Raw genomic sequence first — 22,633 nt, 5'->3', positions numbered from 1 at the left:
ACTGATGGAGCAATTCTAATCATTTTATTCTGACCACTGGGCTAAGAGATAAGAATCTCTGGTCATCATGTCATTGAATCTTGTATTACCTCATTTTTCCCCCCATTGGTAATGTGGGAATAATAATCCTATTCACTGTAGGTCTCACTAAATCACCTTGGTAATATACTTCGCTTTAAAAAAAAAAGGAGAGAGAGAGAGAAAATTAACTCCAATGTTAATATCTGCCCACCAAAAGGCAATATGACAAGCAGAACCGGGGGCTGCTGTTTATGGGGGGGGGTGTCATGCGAACCTGAATTCCCACAGCAGAGGCACCTTCCAACTCCAGCAATGTGTAAGATTTGGCTCTGCACTCGGGGAGTGGCGGGGGGGAGATCGCTAAATAATCCATGCTTGGATCTATTCTTCCCGACTATCCCTTATTGTCTTGATGCCCTTTATTATCATCGCTTTTAATGTGGCTAGCTTCATTTTGTTTGACCAATACTATATATAGGAAACCCACCCCCCCAACCCCAACAGTACAACAAATGACGTAACACTACAGGAGAGCTGAGGTTAAGAAAAGAATGCTCTCCGAAAGAAAAGATTTCCCCCAAAAGCAATTCTGAGCAGATGATATTTTCCCTACTTCATGGAGTACTTGTTCAGGCAACTCCCATTAATGATAATGGGAGCTAATCGGTGAGAGAATAAACACCTTATAACACATTACATTTAAAACTCAGCATGAACCGAAAAACAGCTATTTTACTCAGTTAGCAGGATGGATGCTTTTAGAGTAAAGGGAAAACCCGCTGTTGAGTTCACAATTCCTCTAGGTATAAAGGAAAGAAATTATTTTAAATGTTATTTGTATCTGTAATCCACTACAGAGTTCTAGCTATAATTTGCAGCAACATGTCAGTTAAGTAATAACAGATATACTATAACACTGTTAATCAACACACAAACACCGAGCGCGGGGAGATGTGGGGAGACTAAAGCCTCGGCAGGAGCGTGCCATTATACTCAGAGAAAATGACTCTTTTCTCCACTTCTCTGCTTTCTCCTACTTCCTCTTCCCATTTAACTTTTCTCTACATTTCACTGTGTCCTCCACAGAAAACAGCTAATTTCTGCCAATCGTGACTGATCTATAGAAGAGAAAGAAATGTTTCTCAGGATAGAAGTCCCCTTTAAAATGGCATGCTTTCTGATTTCCAGCATTGCCCAATCACGACACAGTTGGGAGAGGCTTTCACTTCTGAATGTCCATGTCTAAAGCCCATGGGCTGCTTCTGCCTTCACTCCAAAAGGACCAGCCCTTGTTTCTCTGCCTTTTGACCTCATAATGGATGTTCTGCCAGTTTTTCCTGAGATATCAACCTTGTTAACATTCAATTCCTACAACTGAGTACTTCTTTGGAATCCAAAATCTAGGAAAAAGGTGACATAAAAAAATGACACCATCCAACTGAAATGGTCATGGGAGCAAAGTGTTGCCGTTTGGTCTATGAGCTCAATGCCCTCTTTGGTCAGTCCTCCAAGGTGTGTCCCTTGCTTACCCTCTGGTCCAGTACACAGCACCTCCCTTGTCAGCTTTTCTGGTGCCACCTTTTAAGTCTTCATCAGCAACACAAAGCCATGAACTTACACCAATGCAATCCCTTTCTTCTCCCACTCACAGCAATGTAACTTTGTACCAGAGCACCTGCATCAGGCTCTGTGTCTTTCCTGAGGCAAAGCTCCATAGGCCCGTTCTTTCTTTTTAATTCATTCATTTGACAAATATTCAATGAGCATATACTGCTAAGGTACTGTTGTGAAACCTTCCTTTCACTCTAAGAAATTTGTGGAAGCAACACCTCCCTTGCTTGATTGGGGGTAGGGGGGAATCAGTCTCTTTGAGGAATATGGGCTGGCCAAGAGGAGAAAGGCAGGCTGGCTGGAAGGGAAGCAAGTTTGGAGGACTCAGGGCTGTCACATTCTCCTAATTCAAACCATATACACACTGAGGACACCATTTTAAACTGAGGAAGAAGCCTGCATACAGCCGGAGTAGAAGACAGCAAAGAAGAAGATGGCTTCAACAGTACTTTTAATTAGTTCATTTAGTCATAAATAAGATTATCTATCTCCTCCTTCCATTCCTTCTCCTCTACCCAACACTGTGATTTGGGTCAATTTCATTCTGACACAACATAAGGCAGACTTTGAAGAAGTCACAAGTGAGGAAGACTTCAACAAAAGTGAGTGCTTGGGCTGTTCTGAATGAGTCTCCAGACTCCTCCTATGGTTTCTGAAGTGGGTCTTGATTACCCAGGTAGATGCGTGCTCTGTTGGAAATCCTACCAGACACTTCTTTCACGCAATTCTCTGGAGCACCCAGTTGCTAGCTAAAGAAACAGTTTTTCTTTATAGAACTGAGGAAACTACAAAATGTTTTAAGGTCATATAGCCAGAACAACTCCTTCCATATATAAAAGTGGAAACTGAGTCCCCAGGAGTTTTAATCTCTAAGTCACTGACACAAAACTTGTGACAGAGTCTGAGGTCAAAGCTCTGTCTGAAATACTGTTGTTTCTCTCCATCCTGAAAAAATGGCTGTATCTAAAAATCTCTAGGACACATGAAGGAGAACAAAGCTGACTGCATCACATTCTTAATATATTACTCAAGTCTCAAGTCAGTATTAATGTAGCATCAATCATGTGGTGACATTCTATACCACTGACAATACAAAGAGTATTCAGGAAGCACCTGCTAGTCTTTTTTGCACTTAAAATTAAACATAGAAGAACAGCATAATTCTTAGTTGCCTAGAGTTATTTTAAGTAAAGTACTTTTTTAAGATGAGTGAATAATTTATCCACATCCTCAGGCTGACTGTGAAATCCTTATCACCCCTGGATGTACTGGACCCTTTAATAGCAACAGAGAGAAAAAGCAGAGGCAACTGAGAGTTCTAATAGCTTCTACAAGACTGCACCAAGCTTATCCCCAAGTCTCTGCTTGCCATTTTGCCGGAGCAATAGGGGAAGAAAAAATTCTTTTGCAGTAAGAACTGAAAAGAAAATGGAGGGTCAGGGACAACATGACCCAAAAAAATCCACTTTCCTAGAAAGGGAAGTCAGAAGCAAAACTTCTTCAGATAAGATCAGAGTAGAACGGAGAATGATTTCAGTCACCGAGCTCTTATTGAAGTTCATGATGCAAACCCAAGGGATTTTGGCCAAGCAACACCAAGGCTGGCTAAATTTGACTCATTCACAATTTGCCTCTCTATCTTTGACATTTTAAGACTCATTTTAATTTAGCAGAATGAAGAGTTAAATATAAGTAACTACTAAGCACTCAGATGAATTTCTCGTAACTCCTAGTATAGTATGTACTTTATTTTCAATTTATTGTTTTGATACTAGTATCAGTGCTTATAGTTTATAATTGCTGAAGAACATTGATTATAAGATGACTTATCATTTCTGATTTTGATAACAAAATCTAATTTCATTGGAAGAATGAGGATATAAATATCATTTCATACTGACTGAGAATCCATAACTGAAAGTGCAATTTTTAAAACATAATATTTATACTCCAGAGTCATATATTATAGATATAATGAAATGCATATTATCCCAGGTACTACTGTATAGAATGGGTAGCTTTACATAAATGGTAAATAAACTTAAAATCTGAATTACATTCCTAGCCACATAGACAATTACTTTTTGAGCACTCAATAAATTATTTATTATCCAGGAATTTATCAACCCAACTTTCCAACTCACAATTTGGATGAATTTATGAGTTTTCCAGGAATAAGAAAAATTTAAAAGAAAAGGCCATCAACTTGTCAGAACTTCTGGTGGATTGTACTTTTGTATCTCTGACTTAATAGTCATTGATGTGGAGAAAATCACCTAAATATTTTGAGTTTTGGAATTCTGATTTCAAAACCAGAAATAGGTAGACTTTCTTTCTCTTAAATCAGAGGGTTAAGTTAGATATTTTTATTATTTTAAAATTATAACTATATTAAAATTATATACTTATATAAGAGAACCATGTAATATAATGGATATGCATCACTTTGAAAATTTGCACATAACATGATTTATCTTACATGGCTTATATAGATCCCTTCTCCAAAATTCAGAGGACAGTCTTATTGTTGATGTCCTTATTCTACCTATCTTCTCCTTTTCAACCCACATACACTGTGGGATTGACAGTGTTAGAACAGTGTTCAACAAGCAAGTACTGGCACCAACTAAAAATTTTGATTTTCAAAATAGAGATCATTACTTTCCTGAATTGATGGGGACCATTGGGAAGAAGAGGCAGAGGTCAGATGATCACCATTTGATATTTATCTTGTTAGAATATTGGGAGGAAAATCAAACATTTACATTTGTTGCGAACAAGCTCTTATATATTTTTAGCTTTTCATGTTTTCATTTAAATATCTTGAGCAATCTCTCCTTATAGACTATGATTTTTCCCCCTTTGTTTATTTCTTGGTATGTGGTTAATTCAGAGTCAAGAAACTAACCCTGGATTCTGAATTCCACAATCTTTGAGCTCTAACAGCTTGACTGTCTAAAGAAAGATTTATTTCACATTTTTATTTATTTATCTATTTATTTATAGCTGAATGAGAGGTTAGAACATGTTCTTCATTTATTTTCAGGATGATTTTTTTTTTCTGTAACTCTGAGTATTTTTTTTAAACCACTTTAACACCAATCATTTCTATCTTGTTTTCTAAGTCATGCTTGCTAAACCCTACATTTCATTTCACAGTGGATCAGTCCTATGTAACTGTTGTTCTATTATTTGCAAACTACAGGTACAAAGAGCCTCTACACAGATTATACTTGAAATTTCAATCAGATCGATGATAAAAACTAAAGACAGAAAAATATATGTTTGTCTAAAAGACTAATTTATCATAGGAATTGTTCTGATTCTTTCCTTTAACAACTTCTACTACTGACTTGTTAAATAGTTTATATTCAAGAGTAAAGCTTTATAGCATCAGGAAAGGATGTTTTACTCATGCAATATACATAATTAAAATCTTTCTACAGGTATTTATTCCACATTTTATTATTTATGTAACATTCTAAGACAAAGTTGAGTACTCAAATGTGCCAATAATCTTATATTAGTTGAGGCTGTTCAGCTTCTTCTATGAGATCTGGCTTACCTGCAATGAAGGCAGATTAGGAAAATGGACATCTGCCTTGTTATTTGATTGTACTCATTCTCAGTGCCTAACTAGTGCAGAGGTAGGCACACAGAAATGCAGAGACGGATGGGTGGGAAGTAGAAGTAAGTTCTGCATATAATACCAGCATGAATCCAGTTACTTTTGCAAGTCATTTTTCCTTTCAAAGATGTGTCTAGGATTAGAATGTAAGTATTTAGCTTATACCTATGGCAATATTTGGTGAGATACCCATGGGGGGAAAAGGGAGTACGTTTATACAAATGTGAAAAGATATATAGAATACATTGCAAAGCCATGAAAGGACTACTAGTATTGAACATGTTAGGAGGCTTTCTCTAAGTAGGAGTTATCTCAATTTTTTTTACATTCAGGCTGGTTCTTATTTCCAAGGTAACTGATGGAACTGTCAGCAGACTTAGACCCAGTTGCTCTTACCCTCTCTTACCACATGACTTCTCAAGAAGACCAGGTGATTTTGAACTCCTACATTACTTTGTTTAATGGATTAGCTTTTTCAGTCACTGAGAATTAAGAAAGGAGCAAAGGTCATCGAGACTGGCTTTTTGTGAGCACATGTGTAATTCTTTTCAAGGACAGAAATGTTGAAGAGCAAAATCTGTCTTGAGAATCTAATCCTGGTGTTGTTGAATTGATGTTTGCAAGTAAAGCCATGATCCATAGAAATTTTTTTTTTTTTTTTGAAGGCTCAACTTATTGCAAAGCTAAGGTCAAGAGACCACTCCTAACGTCAGGTTGATTTTAATCCTTCATGAAATTGTTTTATGAAGAATCTTGTGAATGATAACAAATTTTAAAATGTTTCCTTAGATAAATTTCACTCTGGGATAAAACAAACAAGATATTTTACTTTTTATAATTCTTTTTATAATCCTACTTTTTATAATTCCATCATAAAGAAAAATATTAAAGCACACATTTAAATTAAATTACTTCTTCACTCCCAATTGTGTATAAGGTGGTACCTCTATTATACAATGGAATTCAAGTATGAACCATTCCTTAGAATTCCTGCTAATCCTCCCAACTGTAGTTTCCCTGCTTTCTTGTTTGCTACTGCTCATAACCTAGTATAATTTGCCTTAACATAGAACACTATCCCTTTTACAAAATTGGTTTTCCACAGTATGGTCCTGCCTCAATTAGAACTTATCTTTTTTGGGAGCACCTGGCTGGCTCACTCTGTAGAGCATACAACTCTTGATTTTGGGGTTGTGAGTTTGAGCCCCACATTGAGTATAGAGATTACTTAAAAATAAAATCTTAAAAAAAAAAACCTATCTTTTTGGGGAGTAGTCAGTTCAAAGAGGAATAAACATTTCCATATGAATTCTAATCTTTTTACTTGTCAAAATTACAATTCAAATTGGTCATGGAGTAGACAGTAATATCTGCTTTCTCAAGAGTCATGTGATCATCACCTCCTTGTCCATCCTTGGTCAGTTTCTCAGATTAACTGGTTAATGTGGTGGTCTATTTCAACTACACATTATAACCAGGAAGGTCCTATAAGGTGACAATGTTTTTTTAGAGATTATAATTGCCTACAATGCATGCATCCATCAGAAACGGATGAGTTGGCTGTGTTCGATAATATCTATCATTCAGAGGGCAGATTGGCTGAGAAAAAAACTTCTAAGCTTCTTTGCAAGTTAGATGTTTAGATGAGCAATGCAACAATGGCTTAAAAAGAAAGATAAAATAAAAGGGACAGATAGATTTTTGAGAATCAATAGAAATTTCAAATAAAAGATACATCCTGTATGTAAGACAATTGTCTTTGGCTTTTAAAGCTTACTGATCTAGATATAATTTCTACCACAATAAGACAGCGTTACATAGTGGGGGGGGGACCCATAATTTAAAAAAATCTAATTACCTTATTTGAATTCTTATTAAAATACTACTTAGCATCACTACTAAAATACCTCGTAGTATTTTAACAAATACTTAGTATTTTAATTATTTAAGCAGCTAAACAAGCTACCTTACTTATCAGAAACTCCTTTTTAAAAAAGATTTTACTTATTTATTTGAGAGAGAGAGAGAGAGAGAACAAAAGTAGGGGGAGGGCTAGGGAGAGAGGGAGAAGCAGACGCCCCACTGAGCAGGGAGTCTGGATCCAGCCAGGGCTCAATCCCAGGACCCTGGGACCATGACCTGAGGCACCGGCAGATACTTAACCAACTGAGCCACCCAGGTGCCCCAGAACCTCACTTTTAACTTCATTTTTCTTATCTGTGATATGGCAATGTGATCAAGAATTTTAGAATATAGGATTTTTTGTTCTCTCCTTCCCATATCTTCTAAACCAGAAATTTGCTAGCCCTTTGTTGAATTGGAAAAATATATGTAAGGAGAGAACAAAATGGAGAAGGCAAGGAACAGCTTGCTCTCCTTGAGAAAACTGAGCAACTCTTGGAGAGTATGAAAGTTGGACTGAGGAGGAGACTGTCGAAGCAGCCAGAGCGGGAGTGGACAGAACAGAGCAACGCCAGAGGGACTGATGCTGGAAAAATAAAGAGCGAGCTGGAATTTGGAGATAACATTGCTTAGATTTATTTTAAGAATTTCTGTGACACACGCATTGGAAACCATCTATATTCTGCACAAAAACTATAATGAGTATCTACAATATTTTTTAATACTTACAGAGACCAGGATGAGTGGTGCATGTGTGTGTATGTGTGTGTGTATGTGTGGGTGTGGGTACACACAAGGTTGTGTATATTATCCTTTTCTGGATGCAAAATAGTCAAAATTGACTTTCTGAAGAGCAAGTCAGATCAAATGGCCCAGTTAACAGGGATAACCCTTGCCTTTCAGGACTGTTCTATCAGCTAGAATTATTTATTGCATTGCCTGACACATAGCAAGTGAGCAATAAATTGTAGCTATTTGCTGCATCCTAATGCAAAGAGTTGCTACAACAGACATCATTTCAATATTAGCCATGCTTTCCAAGGCACGATGCTCACAAGCCTCAGGTGCTCAGGCTTCCAAATTGTATCAGATGCTATCCTTAGGTTATAGGAAAGGTAAAGATCTTGCTACAATTATTTAGGAATAAATTCCACTGGCTTGTGGAGGGGTCAGTCACTTATAGGACACATTTCATTAAAAAAAAAAAAAAAAAAGAAAGGAAATATACTGAAGTGAACTGAATAGAACATGGAGGAAGGGTTTGGACATTTAATTTTCTTTTTAATTGATTCTTTTATTTTTTTAAACTAGTATTTAAATTTTAAAATATTATTTATTTACTTGACAAAGAGAGGAGAGAGCACAAGCAAGGGGAGGAGCAGGCAGAGGTAGAGGGAGAAAGAGGTTCCCCACCAAACAGAGAGCCTGATGTAGGGCTTGATCGCAGGACGCTGGGGTTCATGACCTGAGCCCAAGGCAGATGCTTAACTGTCTGAGCCACCCAGGCACCCGGTCTGGGCATTTCAATGAGAACAATCTTAGCATTAGTTCTGATTCACTAAATGCTGCTGCTGTGCTGGAAGCTGGACAATTATCAGGATAATTTTATTATTTTTCCTCACAGTTATGCAAAATCAATACATTAGAAATCCTGTGTTATCTGGGAAGGAATAACATGAGTCAATTTCTTTTAGAACTGCTTTATCCTAATAATACAACATGATAATTAGCCAAGTAAACAGTGTCAAGTGCTGTGACTGTTTCTCCCAAAGCCAGTTATAAAACTGATTTTAAGACACTTAAGAGGTGTTGGCACTCAAAAATGAAATAAAATTACCCAATGGATAGTAAGTGCTTACTGCAATGAATCTGAATCTAATCCAATATATTGATATTGTTGTTCGACAATTGAGACTGACACTGTCTTTGATTTATTTATTGCCTTTCAAACTGGAGAGCTGAGTCTTGAGGATTTGAAATTTCAGGATCTATTTCTAGCTCCATTAATTCACCAAGTTGTAATAAGCAAATAATTGACTCGTGTTCCTGATATTAAAGCATTAAAAAGTATTCAATAAAATAGGTCACAGAAGCACCACATTAAACAAATAAGGGATTGTAAAGCGGTTATGTGTTTAAGGCAAACATTACAATGATCTATTCCTTCATCATAAAGATGCTGAAAAAAAGACCCAGTATGACATTGGTTATTAAATACTTTCTAATGAATTGCTCTAATTTATTATCAAATATATACATGTACATACAATTTTTATGATTGATGATATAATATGGTCCATTTTGATGATTAATGATATAATATGGTCCATTTCTCTTTCTTCCTGACCAGAAGAATGATGACACCACGTTTACATAAACCACGAAGGCCAAGACCCTCCTCCTGATCTCAGATCACTCTAGTGCTTCCAGGCTTGTGGCCAAAGACAGCTGGAAAGTAAGCAGACTATAACCTGTCTTGGTTGCAGTGAAAGGACTTACATGCTTAGATGATGCAAGCCTCATTGGTGAGCACAGAAAATCCTTTTTCAGACTGAGGATGCTGGAATTTGGACTTGTAAGCTCTGTGGTCTTTTGTATTTTATGAGGTACTGTCACAGCTATTTTTAGTGTGGGTAGATGATGCATCCCTCCCTAGTCTATAGGGGAAAGTCTATAGGGGAAACTATTTCCATCTCCACCATCTTCTGATCTTAGTAAGCTTCACCAATGGCCATTCTCCTGATCAGCCAGATTTGGGAACAATGGATCTCTTCTATAGCAGTGGTACTCTAAGGAACGTGGGTTCATGCCTTCCTTCCCATTTAAGTTGAGAAAAGGAGAGAAATGGAGAGTACAGATTTAAAAATCGAATACCAATTTGATGAATACATTTGTGATTTTTGAATCTAGCAGCATGTAGCATTCTGTATGTCTTTAGTTATTTTTCATAATTTTTTTCACTACGTTTTTAAAAAGTATTGGGGGAAAACTGAAAGAGAGCATAGGCCAGGGTTGACAGAAGGAAAATGAACAAAACTGTTCAAAATTCTGCCATCCCAAATTATTTTTAATAAAAATTGTTTTTCAGTAAATTGAAGAGAGGTTACAGAGAAATAGATTATTTTGAAACTATCGAGTTAGTAAATTAACCAGTTTGATCTTACAAAATATTTTTTAGTTATGGGGACAGAGACTAACTCATTCAGCCATTCATCAGTGAAAGCTGTTATCATTTCTTTTCTAGTGAAACAGAATCAGTCCCATACAGGAAAATTGGTCAAGAATGTTAACATATTATTTTGATGAGTTTGATCATATTTTTATTGACTTTACTACAGTAGTTGAGAGTTGCCTGGGTAGGTAATAGTCATCCTCTGAGAAGGCAGCTTTATTGGATACAACTTCTTTTGTAGTTGACCTGCTTAAAAAGTGTGTGAAATTTGAGCATTACTCTGTATATGAATGTCTGAGACTAATTAAGAAAAATTATAATGTCACTCTTAAATTTTGACATGTTTTAAAAACACTGTCAATACTAGTGTTACCAACAAGGTATGGCAATGCTATATGGGTCTTCTCAAAGCAGCTGGCGAATATTTACATAACTAGATTAGGACTTGAAACTAAGCATATGTGAAAATATATCTTAAATTTATAGATGTATCAAGGTCTGTATACTCATATTACAACTGCTACAAAAATTTATACAAATAGCCTTAAGGTGACTGGCCATTTTGTATTATAAGTATGGTTAAATAGCATTTTCCTTGTTGTAGAATATCTACTACCTACTGCTAAAACATTTTACAAGTACCTCTTATTTCATTTGCCGTCCTAGCTACTTCCTTTTCTAATTCTCATCTTACAGGGTTCACCATGGTAAAGGCTTGCCCTTCTTTAGAAGAAAATTTTCTTCAAGAAAGAAGCAAGGCCCCACCCTGCCTTATTTTCATCTGTGTAGTGCTATACAGCATTGGAGTTGTGACATGAAGAATTCAGAGTTAAAGGGATTTCTAGCTGCTCTAGGAGTTACCTCAGGTTAGGACTTACCAGCCAAAACTTGTTTAGTGGGCTCCATTCTGGGTGATGCTTGAGTCATAGCCCCAGGAATTACATGGGGGCTGCCAGTTAGCATCTCTAAGAGCCTCATGTTCCAATCTTCCTTACATGGTTCTGCTGCCCTGTGCTCTCTGTTGTTTAGCAAGCTCAGAGTGAGATTTTATATCAAATGCTTCACAGACATGGATATCCCTGTAAGGGATCCTAAGTCCCAAAGCTCTCCTCAGAGCTTTCTCTTCAATGATTTTGGTTATGAGTTTGAAGGTTTTGGCAAGCAAATCCAGAGAGTTGCCATAAATATCCCTGAACTCCTAAGGCAAATTTGCAAATTGATGGAAACAGACATGGATGCTAGGGTTTAAGTGCTTCTGAGGAAGAATACGGATGAAGATATATGCATATCCATCTGTAATATCTATCAGTTGATGATCTATTTATTTGATTTTTGGTAATAATCTCCCCTTCTGTTCTTGCCTATAAGATATATTATATAATAATTATATAATAAGATATATTATATGGACTTATCTACCCCTCATATATATATATATAGTATCTATTATATTAATAATATATAATATTAGTAATATATATTAGTAATGTATACTAATATATATAAATATTAGTATATTATAAGTAATTATTGTCTATTTAAAAATAATTCAGATGGATGACTACCTTAACTAGTGGCCACATTACCTGAAGATTTCTAGGACAAAAATGAATAAAAGACAAGAATTAGCGGGCTGTATTACTTTTCAATTATCTTTCATCTGTGCCTTCCCCCCATATGTGAACATATACACGTAAGTAATTCAGCACTACAGCCTGTGCCGAAGGGTCTTCTGGGGATCATGGACTATCTCCAGCTGGATCCCTTTATCCTGCTGCAGACAGCACATTCACTGATTTCCTATCATTATCCACAAATGACCCAGTACAATTTTAAAATGATTGATCCATTTTTCAAAACATTAACGCCAAATATTCTATTGGAAATTATGAGAACTAGAATTTCAAATAATTTTACTAAAATCCAAAACATTGGGAAAATAACTACTGTAAATACTACTTTGTGAGAAGTGTGTTAGAATAGTAGGAGTCAGGTTTCCAGGACCTGCTTTTCAATTAAGTATGTGCTCTTAGGTAAATGATTTAACCCTTGCTACCTCTGTTTCTTCCCTTGAAGAATAAGGATTTTTGTAGCAAGTGAACTCTATATTCCCTTCCACCTCCAAAATAAGCTTTCCTAGTAAAAAAGGACATGTCCTCATCTAAGTGTTGCACAAAACACTCATTAAATAAAAGTTTGTAAGACAGGTTTTTTTTTTTTTTTCCCCTGAAGACACCAGAAACTGTAATATACAGTATAGAGGAAAATAATATTAAACCATCTATGACTAAAAGTGTACAAATCGGCAGAAGTAAACGCATTGCTGGGCTATGTATAACAGATGAGAAAAACACACAGAATGTATATATATTGTTATTTCTGAAAGAATAATAACAGAAGTAAGTCATACTTTAGCTATAGCAGAATGAAGACATCCAAAGGATATAGAATAGGCCATAATTCTCCATAAGACTACTATAATAGTAAGGTTTTATTGGGATTCAACCACTTTCCCTTTATTTATGGAGACGTGTATTTCAACTGTATTTGTAGCAGTTACAACTCTTTAAAACCAAAGACTATACATAAAACACAATCTTGCTGGAGTGATAGAATGACTTTCTGGAATACATTCTTCTTCAACCAGCACACTTTTCATTTAAAGAATATTACATATCAAAGATCAAAAATTATTTCCTTCCCATTCTTTTTGATGAGGTATGTGGAGTATTTTTATAAACATTAAATATTATCTTGTAATGGACAGACAAGAGAAATTTCTAAATTTAAATAACCCTTAGATTTTGATTTAAAATAGATTCAGATTTATAGAAAAGTTGCAAAGATAGTAGAGAGGACCTATATACCCCACACACCATCTACTATTTTTTCTTATTTCTACTATTAACACGCTATATTACTGTAATACATTGTCCCAATTAAGAAAACAACATTGGTACATTGTTATTAATGAAAGTCCACACTTTGTTCAGACATAATTAGTTTTCCCCTAATGTCTATTTTATGTTCCAGGATACCACCATACATTTAGTCATCATGTATCTTTCGGATCCTCTAGGCAGGGGCAGTTTCTCAGATTTTCCTTGTTTGGATGAATCTGAGAGTTTTGAGGAATATTAACCGAGTATTTTGAAGAGTTTCCCTCAATGTGGGTTTGTCAATTGTTTTTCTAGAGCTTAGACTGAAGTTAGGGGTTTAGGGAGTAAGAGCGCCAAGGTAAAACGCAATTCTTACCACATCATACAATGACACATGCTATCAATAGGACTTATGCTGATGATCACATGGCTGAAGTAGTGTTTTACAGGTCTCCTCAAATGCAAGATTATTCCCCACTCCTGCTCCTTCCATACTCTCCTCCTAGAAAATGTATCACCAAACACAGCTACACTCAAGGAATGGGAGTTATATATCACCTTCTCGTTTGGAAAGTATCTCCATAAATTATTCGATTGACTTCTGATAGGAGGGTCATACAAAAGACATTTCTAATATCCATTTGCCAGACTATCATGAAATGTTGCAAAACAAAGCATATATATCTATATATATATTCATTCCACCCCACCCCCCCCCAAATCCTTGCACCACGGAGTTAGAGAATTTTTCTTGGTCTTAGCATTCTACTTTTATTACTGGGATAACTGTCAGTGCTTCTTTAACCTGGTCACTTTCATTAATTATTTTGTACTAATTATTATTTAACCAGGTCATCTTATGTAATTGATATTCAAAGTATTAACTCCCTTTACTTACAGTAGCTAAAGACCCCAAAGAGAGACCTGTGGAAGCATTTATATGTCAAGGTGAAGGGAACCATGGACAGATCTTGGCAAGATGAAGTAAGAGTGGGATGCTGTAGATTCAGTTATCCAATTAATATGACCTATACTAATTTTCCATAAAACCAACATATTTCCCATTTGTCTGAGAGTAAATATATATATGACTCAGTTTATTAGAAATTATTTTCAAATATTCCTAACAGATTTACATTAGTTCACCCACATCTCATCATTACTAAGAGCAATACCAAAATTTAAGGACCTTTGTAGGTAGAGCTCTGAGTTAAATATAAGGTATTTCCCTTACACCTAAAATCCTATCCCTTATACTTAGGGAACATAATTACTAAAATTAAAAATATGCCAGGAATACTTTGTCAAGTGTGAGATGAACAATATGGAAAATGCTATGAGAATCTATGGAGAGAACAATTTCCAAAAAGTAGGATGATTTCAAAGACCTCCTGGAGAAAATAAAGTATGAGCTGGACCTTGAAGGCTTTGGCCAAAGGTAAGAACATGCACAGTGCCTAATATCAGAAGGCAGACCTCTTTGGTTGGAATAGTTTCACATAACAGAGAGGAAAGAAAAATGATTGAAAGTTTGGTAAGTGGAGTAGACTTCAGAAGTCCTTGATTTCAAGGGGAAATAAGTTGTAAGTGGGTTGAGACTAAAGGTTTTTAAGATGAATGGTGATTTATTTAAATAATCTATGGACATTGACTTCTGCTGATATTAAAATGAAGAATACTTACTAACATATAAAGAAGTAAAGAGAAGAGATAAAACCAATTGTCAACTTTCCACCAGAGAACTACTGAAAATATTTACTTTATATCCTTCCAGGACAGTATGTGTGCTGTGTATGCTTACATATGCATTTCATCTTCTTAAGACATTATATTAATATGATTATATAGTAACTTAGCCTATGTTTTCATCCTATATTGCCTGTGAGAATTTTTCTCTATCATGACTTTTCATAATTATTTTGTCTTAAATATGACTCCTGTAAAAGGCATATATTTTTTAAGTTGGATATTTTATTCCATTTGTTTTTTCATAATTGATATAGTCCATCTTATTTCTTCATCATGTTTTTCCTATTCTGCTTTTCTATATATCATTCTTCCATTAAATTTTAGGGTTTTTTTGCTTATCCTTTGTTTTTACAATGATTTGAGAGGAACATGTGATTTTTTAATTTCAGCTGGGGATACTTTCATTTTCTGTAGTTAGTCCTTGATCCTGATTTTTCTCAAACTGTGTATGTCACAATTAACTCTGTGAATATCTCTTTTTAAATTAAAGTATAGGGGTTGGGTGGGGTAAGGGGATGGAATAACTGGGTGATGAACATTAAGCAGTGCACATGATGTAATGAGCACTGAGTATTATACAAGACTGATGAATCAATGACCTCTACCTCTGAAACCAATAATACATTATATGTTAATTAACTGAATTTAAAAAAATAAAAATTTTAAAAAGAATAAAAAATAAAATACAGAATTTTAAAATCAGGATATAACAATTTAAATACTGTATCATTGATTTTCTTAGGATATTAAAAATAATTATTTGGAGGCACCTGGGTAGCTCAGTGGTTAAGCATCCAGCTACTATTTTCAGCTCAGTTCATGACGTCAGGGTCATAAGAGCCCAGGCTCCGTGCTTAGCGGGGAGTCTGCTTGAGTTTCTCTCCCTCCACTCTTCCCCCACTTGTGCTGTCTCTCTCAAATAAATAAATAAATCTTTAAAAAAATAACTATTTAGCTTAGGTTTAAGTGATTTTTAGATTTATTTTCTAAACTTTAAACTAAATCTTACTTAAATGTGAGCTTATTTGTTACTTATTTCTCTGTAGTCTTATCACATGTCCTCAGATATTGATGTTCGGTATTTTTTTTTTTTTAAGATTTTATTCATTTATCTGTTAGAGAGAGAAAGACAGAGAGAGAGAAGGAGTTCAATTACAGGCAGACAAAGAGGCAGGCAGAGGCAGAGGGAGAAGCAGGCTCCCTGCCGATCAAGGAGACCGATATGGGACTCAATCCCAGGACACTGGAATCATGACCTGAGCCAAAGGCAGCCGTTCAACCAACTGAGCCACCCAGGCGTCCCAATGTTCAGTATTTTTAAAGAACACCGTCATAGATTTAATTTTAATTTAAAGAAATAATAATGATGCATTCAAACCATGGAGAAAATTTCCAAATATAATTGGTATTGTTGCAATCACCACATAGATTTAACAAAAATCACCATTTTCCTTGATTTGTTTCTTGTTTTAAAATAATAAAATTTAAGGGGTGCTTGGTTGCTCAGTCATTAAGCTTCTGCCTTCGACTCAGGAAGCCTGCTTCTCCCTCTCCCATTCCCCCTGCTTATGTTCTCTCTCTCTCTCTGTCAAATAAATACATAAAATCTTTTTAAAAATAAAATAAAATTTAAAATTATGACTTAATCCCCACATCTCATACATCAAGAGTTCTGTTTGATATGCCTATTGAACAGCAGAGCAGAACACAGAGGAGAATTTGAAGCTTGAGGCCTGAGCGTTTATGCAATATTTAAAGCCAGAAGACTGGATAAGATCACCTAGAGAGTAAGTGTAGATTAAAGAGAGATGAGGCCCAAGGTCAGGTAGCTGCAGAACTCCAGCATTTCTTGAAATGGGAAAAAAGAACCAAGAAATGAGACTAAAAGAGTAGCTATTCAAATAAGATGAAAACCAGAAAGGTGTTGTGGTAAGGACGCCCTGTATAAAAAGTCTTCTGTAATGGAGATGGTAATTAGCTATGTCAGAAGGAACTATCAAATACAATGGGGCCTGAGAATTGGCCACAAGAGTAAGCAGCCTTGATTTTACTGGTGACCCAGAAAAGAGAAGCTCCAGGGAGAAAGTGGGCTGAGAGCCCGATTGTAAAAAATATCAAGGAAGAAGGTAATAGAAACACTCTTTGAGAAGTTTTTCCATAAAGGGTGACAGCTGGAGAGGGATATTTGATCAAGAGGTTTTTTTCCTTAGGGGGAGGGGTATTACAGAAAGTGTATATACTGATGGGAATGATCAATCAGTACAGAAGAAAGAGAAAATTAATCACAAGAGCCAAGACTTTGAATGCATGGAAAGGGGTGAAATGCTGTTTAAACTCCTGGAATTCAATAGCTTTTACAGAGTTCCTCCATTGAAACGTACAAAGAGAAGTATATGGGTAGAAGTGAAGGCAGGCTGGTAGATTTGGTGGTAAAAGAAAAAGAAAGTTATCATCAGAATGACTTTTCTTTTTTTTTTTTTTAGATTATTTATTTATTTGACAGAGAGAGAGAGAGAGAGCGTGCACACAAGAGGGGGAACAGCAGAAGGAGAGGGAGAAGCAGGCTCTCTGCTGAGCAGGGAGTCCCACGTGGGACTCGATCCCAGGACCCTGGGATCATGACCTGAGTTGAAGGCAGAGGCTTAATTCACTGAACCACCCAGGTGCCCCAGAATGCCTTTTTTAAAGGGGTATAAAAATCAAGGTAATCCGCTGAAAGAGGTAGAATGGGGGAGGAGACTCTTGAGATTTTAAGAGAAGACAAGGTATATCAAATAGTTATTTCAGAATATGGAAGCATGAATTGACCAGAGAAATATGGTAGGATATCTGGTCAATTTGGAGTCAAAATTCTGTGGCCCTAAGTTTAACATCAATCAGTACAACTGTTAGGCTGGTAGTAGGAGGAGAGTTAGATTTTTAACCAAAGCTGAGGTCTGACCAGTGAACTTGTTAAGGAAACAAAACAAAACAAAACAAACCAGCCAAAGAACATGAAGATGAATGCAAGAGAGCAATAAAATTATGAAGATGAATCCTGTAATCTAAGTTATGGAAAAGGGCAGTGACTAAGGTTAAAAGAGTGAGGGATAGTGAGAAACCTGGTAGCATCAATGATCACAGGTACCTGTGGAATTAAATAATGTCTGAAATTGGTCGAGGAGAAGTGAGGTAGGGGAGTAAGTGGGTGGGGATCAAACAGTGGAATATTTGAAATTGGGATTTTAGAGATGTTGCCCATGATGATGGGTATTGACCAGGTCTTGGGAGCCCTGGGAACGGGTGGGTACAGAAGGTGAGTGGAAGAGAAGCTAGTCAGAAGAGGTGACTATACATCGGAGTGTTAGAAGGAAGACTTTCATGGACTTACCAAGCATGTTGAAAGAGTAGAATAGATATTAACTTTTCAGTGAGCTGTCTTTGGAAGTGCCAATAGTGTTACCTAGCTGCTGCAAAGCAGGGAGTAGAGGTAATCATCAGCAAACACATGCTTGGAATCACCTGCTTCAAAAGAGAAAGGAATGGGTTTCTAATAGAAGCCAAAGTAATCAAGGAGGTATGACACAGATTTAGTACTGATCACTTCTTCGGGGAAAACGGATAGCCTCCTTTTTGAGGCTCGTCTCCAGCAATTCCCAGTGGTGATGATGGTAGTGTTGGTCATACTGGAAACCTATGGAGTGTGCCACTGTGAACTGTGTTCTGTCCAAAGAGACCGGCAGGTCATTTAAACTGCATTCTGACTTGAGTTAAAGAACTGAATGCCTCTGCACAAGAAAATGACTGCATCCATTAAAACCGACTATGAAATAATCCTGGTGGTAGGGTGTCTCTTCTCATATTGGGGGTTAGCAGTCTATTTATTTAGGAAAGGCACTTTTGTTACTAGCTTGATTTGCTCTTTGGGATTTTACTGACATAGTTGAAATTTAGCCAAGGTAATAGAGCATTTCAAATTCAACTAGAAGAAAAGCAGCTGGAGGGCTGCCATGAAAAGCTTTCTAGAAGAGAAGAGGGTGAAGGTGAAATGGCCCAAGTATATCTGAAATCCTGGCATCTTTTACATTCGAATAATTCAGATACTTAGTTTCATTGCTGAAAAAGCCACTAGGAGAGGATCTTTCTCACTTAAACGCAAACTTAAATGCTGGCGAATGCCCAACCTTAATCCAGTAGGCATTATGGGAACCTCAGAGGGACAGGGAAGAAAGGAGACAGGAAGCATGTCCTGGACTTAGTTTCAAAAGAGGTCCATGTGCTCCCAGATAAGCATTCACCACACATATTTGCTGTACACTACCTTCACTAGACTTCCTTTGTAGGAAAAGCTACCAACAGCCAAGGAGGAAAAATATAAAGCATGAAAATTTTCCACCTATTATTTTTAGGAGACATCAGCTCATAATACCCACCTTTTCTGTATTGAGTCCTGTATTAGTTGCTGGTGAAAAAAACACTGTAGGAAGTAATCAGTTACAGAGGTTTATAAACAGATCTGTTAATTTGAAGGTCCCCCAAATGCTACAGCTATATCCTCTAGTGTGCCCCGCTGGTCAACACATTTGAAGTTAAGAGACAGTGACGCTGCGAACAGGGGTCAAATTGGAACAAGTGTTATTGTTATGCATGACTAGGAAAGAGCTAACCTCAGTGTGGAGTTGAACAATTTTTGTGATACTGTAGTTATGGCTCTGAAGAGTGTGATTGCTGCAGGGAATTTTGTATCACCCTTGTGTTTCCTTTACTTGGGTTATTGCTATAAGTTAGCCAATATCTGTTCCATGTTCTGGAAGGTGCTGGTCAGTCTGAGTATTTTAAGATGGAGGGAGTCAAAAAATATAGAATATATTTACTCTTTTCTTAATTTAGTCTTACTTTAGTTTACTTTTAAGTGACATATAATGCCTTACATGACCATGAATTAACATTGTGTCCAAACTGTATATTTAATTAGATTGATTCAAGAACCCTAAACTAGAATAGCTCACTGCTAAGTGACCTTCTAAAATGTCACCAATTTGTTTTTTTCTTTTTTTTTTTTTTAATAATTTATCACTTTCAAAACCTCTTCTACACATGTAACAAGTTCTCCTTTGCAATCTAACCTCTAAATCATTCCCCACAGCTAGGAAAAACTGAAAATTTAATTTTATATTGCAATCGACAGTCTAAATTCTATGACTGCTGTCATTTTTAAAGAAGCTTTCCTGATCCAATTTAAAAACAGTGTTTGTATAAACTACTGTGAAAATCATTCTTCCTTCCCTGAGGGTCTGAGAGTATTGGAACAATGTTTGTCTTTGTAGCAGGAAAGTAATAAAATCACAGAGAAAAAGTAAGTATATCTGAATTGTTGTAATACATTATTGCACAGCACAATAACAAAAATCACAGCTACATTTAAAAAATGTATTTATTTTTAACACTTTCCACAATTAGGTCCCAGCAACTCTCTGTGATCTAAACAGATGGATACATATCCCTGTTCTACAACCTGTCTGCTCCTTAGTACTTACCTCTATTTCACAGATATGCATACATTCATCCACTTATTCATTTAATACATACTTCTTTCTATTTCCTGTAAGCATAGATTTCCATATAAAGATGGATTAGTCATTGTCCTGATCTTTAATTAACCAAGGGTCCAGTGTGGAAAGGGGACACATATGCATACAATTATGAACAATGCAGAGTGCAGTAAATGCTGTGGTAGAACTTTAACCAAAGAACAATGGGAACAGAGGAGGAAGATTTTGAAAGTGCATTAGGGGCAGGTAGTGAGATCCCTCATCTGGGTCTTGAAAGATCCACAGAAACTTTAAAAATGTTTATAGCCTGTTATTGGCTATAAAGGTAATAGAAGCTACTGGTTCAAGGTGGCTGATGAAACATCTTTCCTTTCAGAAGCTCTGAAGTGGCAGAAGAAATATAAAAGTAAATCTATAGAAGAGCTGTTAAGGTTTATTTCTGTTGTGTTGGCTAATTTCTTCCTAATTTCTGATAGGGCTGGGCTGGGGTGTGCCCTCAACAAGGGAGTCTGTGAGGAGTTTCTGGAAAACATCATACCAGTGGGAACAAACTGACTGCTAAATCCATCAGAGTTAAGAAACCTGCAGATCCACACAGAAGAAAATCAAGACCCTCAACATTTTGAAAAGCTACCCTGAAAAACCTCAATATGGAAGTTCAGGGGTACCTGGGCGGCTCAGTCAGTTAAGTGTCTGCCTTTGGATCAGGTCCTAATCTCAGGGTCCTGGGCTTGAGGCAGGAGCCAGGCTCCCTGCTCAGCAAGGAGTCTGTTTCTCCCTTTCCCTCTGCCCCGCCCCTTGCGCATCCTGCCCAAGCTAGCTCTCTTGTGCTCTCTTTCAGAGAAATAAATAAAATCTTAAAAACAAACAAACAAAACGAAACTGAAGTTCATAGCCTGGAGGAAGGGGTTGGGGAAAGTTGGCAGAAAATAAAAATGAGAAGACCATGGGTTTTTTTTTCTGAATTATTAATTAAACGTGCTGGAATACTAAAGTAGGCTAATGTCAAGGCAATCTCATTACATACCAAAAAAAAAGTCTGTTAAAAATGTAAACTTAAAGAGAATAGTCTATAATATACTAGGGAATTATAGATATATTATGTATAATCTTGTGAGCAGAAAAACAACCAAGCCATTCAACCAAAAACTGGTTAAATTACATTACAGCATATTCATTCCAGGCAATAAAATGGAACTTTTCTAAAAATGTGGTGTATATATTATTAAGTAAAAACCCCATCAGAATAATAAGTATAATATAATCCCAGATATGGAGAATTCATATGCAGTGACATAGAATGTATATACATTCTCTCTCCATATAAGTAACAGACAAAATTCTAGAATACATAATAAACCATAAATAGAAATTGCCCAAGAGGACAGAATTGAAAAAGGAGATTGGGGGAGGATGGGTGCAGTGAAGACATTATAGTTGTATTTTTGCTTTGTTTAAAATGTGCATGAATTTATTTATTTTATAATGGCAAAAACATATAGCTATTTTAGAAAAGTTGAAAAAATACAGAAGTGTATAAAGAAGCAATAGAAACCATCCACACTCCCACAATCATGAATGAAAAGCAGGATCTGGATATCTAAAAGGACTGAAAACAATTTCTAGCCAGAGAAACCTTAAGTTTCCTAAGTTTGACCTTTCTGCCTGCATTTCCTACTAACGCCAATGTTAAAAATCAAATATCACTTGCTGTATAGCTCTCTTCCCAAAATTAAAGAAAGAAAGAAAGAAAGAAAGAAAGAAAGAAAGAAAGCGAGCACAGACCAGGAAGGAACAGAGGGAGAAGCAGGCTCCCCACTGAGCAGGGAGCCCCATGTGGTGCTCCATCCTGAGGTTCTGGGATCACGACAAGGCAGATGCTCAATGGACTGAGCCACCCAGGTGTCCTGCTGTGAACCTTTCTCAGGCCCAATTTAATATGTAGGGCTAATGCATACCCAGCAATCTCATTAGAAATGTGGTGTCCCTAAAGTCAGGAGCCTTCAGGTGTTTGGCAGTTTTAGGGATGCCCTTGAGCTGAGTCCAACTAACATGCAAGAAGTTATAAAAAATAGGACCCTTCAAATGTTTTATTGATTTCCAGGAATGAGGTCCCTAATCACCACTATACTTGGCTTGC

The 22,633-nt window shown here is 36.4% G+C and overlaps 1 protein-coding gene across 1 annotated transcript in view; it reads right to left on the bottom strand.

Annotated features, from left to right (window-relative positions):
- KCND2 (potassium voltage-gated channel subfamily D member 2) overlaps positions 1-22,633 on the bottom strand; it is a 487,179-nt gene that overhangs the window by 192,402 nt on the left and 272,144 nt on the right.

The sequence above is a fragment of the Mustela putorius genome, unplaced genomic scaffold, assembly GCF_011764305.1.
Source record: "Mustela putorius furo isolate JIRA1106 unplaced genomic scaffold, ASM1176430v1.1 tig00003845_pilon_pilon_pilon, whole genome shotgun sequence".
Taxonomy (NCBI): Eukaryota; Metazoa; Chordata; class Mammalia; order Carnivora; family Mustelidae; genus Mustela; species Mustela putorius.
The sequence above is the reverse complement of the archived record's forward strand: the minus strand, read 5'-3'. Positions and strand labels throughout refer to the sequence as shown.